Below are 11,254 nucleotides of genomic sequence, written 5' to 3' on the forward strand. Positions count from 1 at the left end.
CCCCAGGATGTTGATAGTGGGGGATTCAGTGATGGTAATTCCATTGAACGTCAAGGGGAGATGGTTAGATTCTCTCTTGTTGGAGATGGTCATTGCCTAGCACTTGTGTGGTGCAGATGTTATTTGCCACTTATCGGCCCAAGTCTGGATATTGTCCAGGTCTTGCTGAATATGGACATAGACTGCTTCAGTGTCTCAGGAGTCGCGAATGGTGCTGAACGTTGTGCAATCATCAGCAAACATCCCCACTTCAGACCTTATGATGGAGGGAAGGTCATTGATGAAGCTGCTGAAGATGGTTGGGCCTAGGACACCATCCTGAGGAACTCCTGCAGTGTTGTCCTGGCTCAGAGATGATTGACCTCCAACAAACACAACCATCTTCCTTTGTGCGAGGTATGACTCCAACCAATGGAGAGTTTTCCCCCGATTCCCGTGGACTCCAGTTTTGCTAGGGCTCCTTGATGCCATACTCGGTCAAATGCTGCCTTGATGTGAAGGGCAGTCACTGTCACCTCACCTCTGGAGTTCATTTGTCCATGTTTGAACCAAGGCTATAATGAGGTCAGGAGCTGAGTGGCCCTAGTGGAATCCAAACTGAGCATCACTGAGCATGTTATTGCTGAGCAAGTGCCACTTGATAGCACTGTTAACAACCCCTTCCAGCTATGTATCAACATCCTCAGCAGGGAAGGGGAGGCATCTGTTGAGAAAACAATATGAGAACTATGTCAAAGCTACGTCTGCTCATGTTCGTTCTCATTCTCTCTGTACATTTGGATATTATAATAATATTGCAGAATTTTTAGTTTAGTTTAGTTTTAGAGATACAGCACTGAAACAGGCCCTTCGGCCCACCGAGTCTGTGCCGACTATCAACCACCCATTTATACTAATCCTACACTAATTCCATATTCCTACCACATCCCCACCTGTCTCTATATTTCCCTACCACCTACCTATACTAAGGGCAATTGCTAATGGCCAATTTACCTATCAACCTGCAAGTCTTTGGCTGTGGGAGGAAACCGGAGCACCCGGAGGAAACCCACGCAGACACAGGGAGAACTTGCAAACTCCACACAGGCAGTACCCAGAATTGAACCCGGGTCGCTGGAGCTGTGAGGCTGCGGTGCTAACCACTGCGCCACTGTGTAGGAAGTCTGATTTTATTAGTTGTCTGCCTTTGTGCCAGAAAGGGCATTTGTAAGTTAAACAAACAGTAATGTTTAGTAAGTGGGTGGTAGCTATCTACCACCAATCTAAAGTGACTCTAGGGCAAAAGATAAGGGAGTGGGACTAGGTGAATAGCTGTTGCAGAGAGCCAGCATGGACACGATGGGCCAAATGCCCTCCTTCTCTGTTGTAACCATTCTATGATTCTATGTGGATGCACGAGTTGCTTTTACTTTTTTCAATGGTTCTTGACGTGCTTGGTTATAACAAAGATGTGCAGTTTGCATTCCATATAATAACATGATGTTGAAGGGTGGTTTACAATCTTGCTGAGTGCACATGAAACCTTACAATTACTTACAACAACAACTTATATTTAAATTGCTGAAAATTAAGACATGTTGTCAAAGCTTTTCGTCTTGCACTCAGCAGGACAATCGCAAGAATAACCAATGTAAGGGAAAACAACAACTTATGATTAGATTAGATTAGATTTTAGATACAGCACTGAAACAGGCCCTTCGGCCCACCGAGTCTGTGCCGACTATCAACCACCCATTTATACTAATCCTACACTAATCCCATATTCCTACCAAACATCCCCACCTGTCCCTATATTTCCCTACCACCTACCGATACTAGTGACAATTTATAATGGCCAATTTACCTATCAACCTGCAAGTCTTTTGGCTTGTGGGAGGAAACCGGAGCACCCGGAGAAAACCCACGCAGACACAGCGAGAACTTGCAAACTCCACACAGGCAGTACCCGGAATCGAACCCGGGTCCCTGGAGCTGTGAGGTTGCGGTGCTAACCACTGCGCCACTGTGCCGCCCTAATGATATTGCATGAGAAGAGAGTACTGATTGGTTGGCAAGTAAACTCTGATTGGTAGAGGCGTTGCCATGTTGAATGCACCAGTTTACGGTGACTGACAGTTAACTGTCAAGCTTTGTTTAAAATTTAAACCAGGCAGCTTGACTCTGATTGGTCAAGGCATTGCCCGGAGGAATGAACCAGCGAATGCCTGTCACTTACTTTGTTCAGCTGAAACAGGTGCTATGGTGCCCAGTCTACCTCAAATTACCCTGGAAGGGTAATGTATCCCAAAATTTGAGCAACAGGTGAAGCTAGCTGTTTCATGCTGCTACTATGCAGTAGCAACACGTGTGATGTTCGCCACTAACAGGATGCTGCCATCAAGCCAGAAAGATGTCCTGCCTATCACACAAATGAGTAATGTAATATATGAATTTCAATGCCAGTGTGATGCTACGTATATAGGCCGTACGTCCAAAGACCGGCAGATCGTATCAAACAACATGTCCCTTCTGCTATTCGCAATGGGCAAAGTACAGGCCGTACCCAACCGGCCCGTGCTTGCAAAACTCAAAACATAGTGTCCAACATTAGATGTGATTCCACGATTGGACAACATTTGCTAAATAATCCACAGTGTGCTAAGAATTACGCTGACAACCAATTTAAGATTGTCAGTAGGGCTCGCAGTGTGGCGCATTTGCGCGTACTGGAAGCTACATATATCAATACACAGGGCCCTATTCTTTACAGACAGAAAGAATATGTACTACCATTGTGCCTGTTTCAGCTGGGCATTCATTCCTCAGGGCAATGCCTTGACCAATCAGAGTCAAGCTGCCTGGTTTAAATTTTAAACAAAGCTTGGCAGTTAACTGTCAGTCACTGTAAGCTGGTGCATTTGCCATGGCAACACCTCTACCAATCAGAGTTTACTTGCCAACCAATCAGTACTCTCTTCTCATGCAGTATAAGTTGTTGTATTCCCTTAGATTGTCCTGATGAGTGCAAGACGAAAAGCTTTGACAGCATGTCTCTATTTTCAGCAATACTCAAGTTCTGTACTGCTAAATGACTATTTGTATTTAAATAGTGCATTTAACATAAAAAAATGTCCCAACGCACTTCACAGGAGCGTTATCAACCAAAATTAGACTCCGAGCCCCATAAAGCGATATTAGGGCAGATGGCCAAAAGCTTGGTCAAGGAGGTAGGTTTGAAATGTCTTAAATGATGAAGGAGAGGTAGAGAGGCGGACAGGTTTAGGGAGGGAATTCCAGAGCTTAAAGTCTAAGCCAGGGGTCTGCCACTTGAAGCTCCGGAGCCGCAAGCGGTAACGTCGGGCTCCCAACCTTGATCAATTGAACCTATTTTGATTGTAAATAAATGGCTTGTTTTATTTTTTTAACTTTTCATTAACATTTTACTTGTGAGGAAGTATCATTCAGTTAACAACTTTTTTGTAAAAACCTTTAACATGTTGTTAAAATGTGTCTCTGTCCTGTTTTTCATTATTATTGGCATTTGAATAACAGCATTGCAGCTTTTCGGACATTGCATTTTTGACTAAATTTAAAAAATAGCTCTTCTTGTTATTAAGGTTGCCGACCTCTGACCTAGGCAGCTGAAGGCCTGGCCACCAATGAGGGAGCAATTAAAATCGGGGATGCTCGAGGCCAGAATTAGATGAGCGCAGGTATCTCGGAGAGTTGTGGGGCTGGAGGAGTTTACAGAAATAGGTGGCACAGTGGCGCAGTGGTTAGCACCGCAGCCTCACAATTCCAGTGACCTGGGTTCAGTTCTGGGTACTGCCTGTGTGGAGTTTGCAAGTTCTCCCTGTGATCATGTGGGTTTCTGCTGGGTGCTCCCATTTCCTCCCACAGCCAAAGACTTGCAGGTTGATAGGTAAATTGGCCACTGTAAATTGCCCCTAGTGTAGGTAGGTGGTAGGAGAATGGTGGGGATGTGGTATGGAATATGGGATTAATGTAGGATTAGTATAAATGGGTGGTTGTTGGTCGGCACAGACTCGGTGGGCCGAAGGACCTGTTTCAGTGCTGTATCTCTAATTAAATAAATGGGGAAGGGATAAGGCCATGGAGGGATTTGAAAACAAGGATGAGAATTTTAAAATTGAGACGTTGCTTTACTGGGACCCAATGTTGGTCAGCGAGCACAGAGGTGATGGGTGAATGGAGCTTGGTGCAACTAGGGACACGGGCAAAAGATTTGTGGATGAACTCAAGATTACGGAAGGTAGAATGTGGGAGGCCAGCCAGGAATGTGTGGAATAGTCAAGCCTAGAGGTAACAAAGGCATGAATGAGGGTTTCTGTAGCAGATGAGCTGAGGCAGGGCAAAGTTAGGCAATGTTACTGAGGTGGAAATAAGCGGTCTTAGTGATGGTGCAGATATATGGTTGGAAGTGCATCTCACGGTCAAATATGTCACCAGGTTTAGGAAGAGTTTGATTTAGTCTCAGACTGTTGCCAGGGAGAGGGATAGAGTCAGTAGCTAGGGAACAGAGTTTGGATTGGGGACTGAAGGTAATAGCTTCAGTCTTCCTAATACTTAATTGAAGGAAATTTCTGCTCATCCAATACTGGATGTCTGATAAATAGTCTGATAATTTAGCAACAGTGGAGGAGTCGAGAGAGGTTGTGGTGAGATACAGCTGTATGTCAGCAGCGTACATGTGAAAATTAAAGCTGTGCTTTTGGATGATGTTACCAAGGGGCAGCATGTAGATGAAAAATAGGAGGGGAACGGCAGTGGTAATGGTGTGAGGACGGGAACAGAAGCCATCACAAGTGATACTCTGGATACGACTAGATAGATAAGAATGGAACCAGCTGAGAGCAGGCCCACCCAGCTGGATGACAGTGGGAAGGCATTGGAGGAGGATGGTGCAGTCAACTGTGTCAAACACTGCAGACAGGTCGAGAAGGATGAAGAGGGACAGTTTACCTTTGTCACTGTCAAATAGGATGCAATTTGTGACTTTGATAAAACCTGTTTCGGTACTGTGACAGGGACAGAACCTGATTGGAGGGATTCAAACTTGGAGTTCTGGGAAAGATGGGCATGGATTTGGGAAGTGACAGCATGTTCAAGGACTTTAGAGAGGAAAAGGATGTTGGCGATGGGACGGTACTTTAAAAGGATGGTGGAGTCAAGGGTTTTTTTGAGATAGGTGATGACAGCAGATTTGAAGGAGAGAGGGTCAGCACCTGAAGAGAGAGAACCTTTAACAATATTGGCTAACATGGAGAACGGGAGGGGAAGTCGGCAGTTTAGTGGGAACAGCTTTGAGGGAGCAGGAGTTCAGTCTCATGGACAAGATGAACTCAGAGAGGGCATGAGGGGAGATAGGAGAGAAACTTCTGTTCAGGACTAGGGCAGAGGGGAGCTTTAGAGGAAGTTAGGTCAGGTGGACTAATGGAAGGGAGGGACGTGGCAGAGACCACTAATCAGATGTTGTTGATCGAGTGACAAAGAAATCCATGAGCTCCTTGAACTTATTGTTGGAGGTGAGGGGAGGAGGAGATGGGAGATGAGTTTAAGATGTGTCGAGAAAAAAAGCTGGGAGTTACCTTTGCATTCCAGGATGATCCTGGAATAGTGAGCAGTATTAGTAGATGAGAGCAGGACCCATTAGTAATTTATGTGATCCAGCCAGAGCGGAGATGAGGGCTGTACCAGGGGGAATGACCAAGGACAGAGATAGTAATTGTTTTACTGGGGACTAGGACATCGAAGATGGAGGTGAGGGTATGGTTGAGCAAATCAGCAGCTGCAGAAATGTTGTGGTGAGCAGAGGACCAAAGGCTAGATAGTTGGGATTTTGAAAGTGCAATTGTAAATGAATTGGGGAATTATTTGTTCCGGGGTGGATACAGAAGGAGGTAATTTTCGGGCTATTTCTACCTAGCTGGTAGTAATGGGGCAGACTGATGAAACAACTGGTCTGCTTCTGCCCATCAATTTTGCATGTTCATATATAATCGTATATTTGAATATATTATGTTACGACCAGGTGAGAAAGAGGTCTGGGGCCCCTGTCAGCCTTCACCTGCTCTTACCATAACAGGGTTTAATTTTAAACACACTGTGTTTTTAGCTCCCCCTTGGTGAATCCTTGTTCACCGCTTTCCAATTATAAGGCAAAGAAACCAGCACAAACAGACTTTCTTAGGTTTAAAGAAGAAAAGTTGAAATTTATTAAACTTAAACTCTAATTCGGTTAACACCTATGGATACACGACGCGCCCACGCTAGAATGCATACGCGATACACACATGCAAATAGAGACAGAAAAGAGCAGAAGGAAAAAACTGGAAAAGTTTGAGGCAACATCTGAAGAGTTTTTGTTGTGGTTTTTCAAGCTCACTGATTGTACGTAGATCTTGCTTTTCATTGAGGCCCAGTATTATTCTTAAATCTTGTTTGCTGTAGGAGACTTTTCTCTCTTGGGGTTCATGTGTCTTCTGTGGAGTCAAAGACTTGTGAGAAAGAGATGGGAGCAGACAGGAGAGATCTCAGTTCGGCAGCAAACAGACTTTCTCTCTGAATTCAAACTGTTTGTACAATTCAGAAATACCCAGGTTGCCAAGCAGGTTAGTCTTGTGACTAATTAGTCTGACCACGTCTTGGATTGTATCACCTTAGCAGTTTCTGGAATGCTCCTCTTACACACATACCTGGTGATCAAGGTCCATTGTGGGTTGAATGTGTCAGGAAATGGGGGGCTTTAGTCCTTCCAACCACCGTCTATTAATATGCAAATGTCATTTCCAGCCATGGCTGATCTGTTTAACAAGTTCTTTCTTCACTCCAGTAACAGTTTAAAATTATTGTTCATGACAAAATCAATGTGCATCATTCTTGGCAGGTGGGGGCCTAGCATGGCAATTACTTATTGGAACTACCCTTTGAATACCAAGGAGGTAAAGGCATTGCTTAGAACAGGCTTCCCCAGGTTTGATTCCTGTTCTGACTGAGCAATTTCTACCAGCGCAGCACTTGAGGTACTTCAATTACATATTTGCAGTACATGAGGTTCTCCTGTGGCCTTGCTCATAGTAATTTGGATGATATGATGTTTTAGAAGGGGAGGAACATTGTACCATTTGATGCACTATATTACTCTCTGCTAAGGTGAGGCTTTGACCCTTGATTACTAATTGATGTTAAAACACATTTAAAGTTTAAATTGCCATTTGGACCGGGGATCAGAATCCTGATAGTTTCCTTTCCTTCAGAGCTTTTATTTAAAAAACAAGAAATTTGCCTAGAATAAATTAATTTGCATAAGATTAGCCAAAGCCAAGTGTACCACAGGAAGTAAAGCACCAGAATGCAACACAGGAAATGTGTTATTCACGTGACTCAGACACACCAGAGTTAAAATCCAATTTCAGCAGGGGCACCGGATAGATGGCAGCAGATTGGCCACTCGTTATACAGTATGCCTGATTTTGTGTTTCATTGAAAGCACATTGGAAGAGGAGAATTTTGGGAATCCTTTGAAAGCAGGAAGGAAGATGGTTAGGTGGAGATGTTTAGGGAGACGACTAGGGGGAAAAGGAACAGATTGACGCAAAAAGCTTCCAGAAGAGATAAGTAAACCAGCTTTTGAGAAACAGAGCATGCATGCCAGGACGACCAACTGGAGGAGATCATAGAAGTCAAATGTACAGGTGCCATAATGGAATTTGACAGGAAGTATGAGGCTCTCAAAATTAATTCACTGGGGTCAATGAAGCTTGGCAAAGACAGGAGTAACAGGAGTCACTGGGCCAAATGGCCTCCTTCTGTGCTGTTTAGAATCTATGACTATAATTCGCACCAAGTCCTGTTCACCCATCATCCCTCTGCTTGCTAACCTACATTGGCTCCTGGTCTGGATCGCCTCGATTTAAAAATTCTCATCCTTGTGTTCAAATCCATCCATGACCTCGCGCCACCATATCTCTGTAACCTCATTTGGCCCGACACCTGTCCAAGATCTCTCTGCTCCTCCAGTTCTGGCCTCTAATGCATCCCCAGTTATAGTCAATATACTATCGACGGCTGTGCCTTCAGCTACCGAGGCCCTAAGCTCTGGAATTCCTCCCCTAAACTCTCTCTCCTCCTTTCAGATGCACCTTAAAACCTACCTCTTTGATCAAGATTGTGATCACCTATCCTAATAACTATGGATTGGTGTCAAATTTGGTTTGATTAGGCTCCTGTGAAGTGCCTTGGGAAGTTTTACTGCGTCAAAGGCACTATATAAATGCAAATTGTTATTGTTAGTGTTGCTGAAGACACATGTCACAATGTTCTGAATGAGTTGTAGCTTGTGCAGGGTGGAGGCAGGAATTGGGAAGGAGAATGTTGGACAGATCAATTCTTGAAGTGACAAAAGTGCCTATTAGCTTTTCCGTAGCAGTGGGGCATAGATAAAGGCAGGGAGGGGTCATGTTTCAGAGGTGGAAGGAAGCTGTATTGACAGTGGATTAGATGTAGAACGGAAGCATATCCATGGATCATGCTGAGGTTCTCACCTCTGGACTTGTCCTGAAGTGATAGGTGGGGATGTTGATGGGGCCAAAGCTGGAGGCACAAGGTGCTCGTGAGAACTGAGATGACACGATGAGTTTTTCTAGCCTTTTGCTGAGGGCATTTAGGCTATCCAGACCTTACAATCAAACAGGCAGTGTGAATGTAGTGAAGTTGCTGAATTTATGCGGTAGATATGAACCCGATACAAATATTTAGGACTCATAATTACAAGCGTTAGTGACCTTTTAACAGTGTGATAATTAGTAATTTCTGTAAATCAACCAACAGACACTGAAAATTAACGATTATAAATATGGAATCTCATTCCTTCATGTTGTGAATTGTTTTAGAACATTTTAAAATGTCAAGGGTGTGAATTTGGTTTCCGTAGCACTGCTGGAGATAGTGCCGTGTAAGCCTTGCGTCCTCCTGGAGGTGCACACTGCACAACCAGCTGCTTCCAGTGTGGCCCACTGGCTCACCCTCTTGAGAAAAGTGCCCACTTAGTCCCCTGCATGTGCCAAAAGCAAGTGAATCAGCACTATCCTGACTTCACACAGACCTACCAGCTGATGTGACGCCAGACTTCCTAATTTGGACCATTGAATGGATTCACACGTCACTCTGCAAAGAAGAAGTGTTGAATTTCGTGATGGATCCTGAACCAATGATATCTAAAGGGCCAGGCACCCAATTTGCAGGTAAGGTGACTTTGAAGAACCTCTGTGGAGTGTTTCTGGAAGTGTTGAATTCTTGGACTTGGCAGGGAGTCTTGCTGCATCTTCACAGGGATCGCAGAGGAGTAGGTGACCTGTCCACACAGAGGCTGGAACAGGTATGGAAGGCAGCAGTGACAGTGTCTCTGGGTCTGCAGCTCGAAGGGAAATGTAGCAGAAGCTGCAGAGAGGGCAAACTCTGTGTGATGCCCTTTGCCAGGTTGGATCCAGACTCCTCCATACGCCTTGAAGGTGACAGGAGTTTGTCTGGCAGGCCAGCCAATGTACCCAACATTTCAATGTGCATTGTCATCAGTGCTCTCCTGTTTGCTGCCCCTCAAGGTCCTCAACCGAATTCTCTGCAGCAGAGCTTGTCTGCAACCTCACCCTCTTGTGAGCTGAAAACAAATCATTTAGCCCTAATACAAAAGCAAAATACTGCGGATGCTGGAAATCTGAAACAAAAACAGAAAATGCTTGAAATACTCAGCAGGTCAGGCAGCATATGAGGAGGGAAAAACAGTTAACGTTTCAGGTTAATGACCTTTCATCAGAACCTTTCATTATTTAGCCCTGGCGTGGTTGTAGCCAACCCACGCCCAGTGACTCAACAATTGCTGGTCTCAACTCTATGCTCGCCTCCAAGGTACAAGCAGTGCCAGTATCTGAGCTGGGAGCTGGGAGTGTCAGACCAAATGACGTGACTTCTTCATCAGTGCTGTGCTGTTGCTCTCTGTATAACTCTATGACTCTTCTTCCTTGGGCTACTGTGACTGGGCAGGTGGCAGTTCTTGGGTCTGAAAGCAGGAAATCAGAAGGGGAAGGTTGGGGTGAGGGAAGGGGATTGGGGTGTGATGCAAGAGGTCCATGGATACCCCATCTGCAGCTTGCTCAACATACCAACGAGCAGGAAGAGGATGAGCTGAGAGTTGAGAAGGGGCATTAGGCAGGAACAATCCATCATCCTCAATGTTCACAGCGACTCTGGATGACACAGACTCTGTCACTGTTGGCCCCATGATGTTGAGAGCCATGCCCACCTTAGGGCTCAAGAGATGCAGGCACCCTTGTTCCCTGCTGGTTCTGCTCTTCTCCCTTCTATTGTGTGTCACCTTGTCCTTCAAGAGAGAAGGCAGAATATCAGTGATTGTGTAGCACTGTGTTTGGGTGACGTGCCTACCATAGCTGAATAGCTGGAGGTGTGTGGAGGGAGCAAATGATGGGTGTGAGTTTGGCAGCATGGTAGATGTATGAGGTTGAATATCTGGATGTTAGGCATGAGGCCTGAGTGCCAAGGAGTGCTACTGGGTGAGTGATAGTGATGGGGTGCATTGAGCAGTGTGAGAGTTTGGTGGTGTGGTAAGTAGGAGATGTCATGTGAAGGATACATTCACTGATGTTGGGCACCCATGTGAGATCATTAGACTCCTTGTGGTACTGCTGCAGTTCCTCGGGCCAGATACCATGAATTTACCTCCCTGGTGACCTGCTGCTGCTACCTTCTTTGGGTGCTTCCTGCCCCCCAAGGAACTATTACATCTCTCCTCCTGCCCACTTACACCACTAATGCCTCCAGCATGGTATCTTTCACCCTGGAACCCTCTCTCTGCTTTGGTGTTTCATTTTCCATATTTTAAATTGTGGCAATATGATTCAGTCCAGCCTCCCTTTAAGTTGGACAGACTGTCTTTAATAGCAGAAGGCTGGTAGCATTATATGTTATGAGTACAACGCTGCTCAGGCCCCAGCTGAGCTCAGAGCTATCCAGCAGCACAGCAGACGCTCAGCCTTACATAATGGTAATGAGGTGGCAGCACCAAATTTATATGCAGCAGACCTCCGATGGAACTGGCATGAGCAGGTCGTGAATCATGACTGCCGCACCCAGGGAGCAAGCCTGTGCTGTAATTTTTTTTTTAAATGCTTACTTTTCCTTTCTGTCTCTTTTCTCTCTCTCTCTCTCTGTTAAACCATTGTTTTCCTGTCTTTATTTGTAC

Source organism: Heterodontus francisci, chromosome 15 (assembly GCF_036365525.1).
Source record: "Heterodontus francisci isolate sHetFra1 chromosome 15, sHetFra1.hap1, whole genome shotgun sequence".
Taxonomy (NCBI): Eukaryota; Metazoa; Chordata; class Chondrichthyes; order Heterodontiformes; family Heterodontidae; genus Heterodontus; species Heterodontus francisci.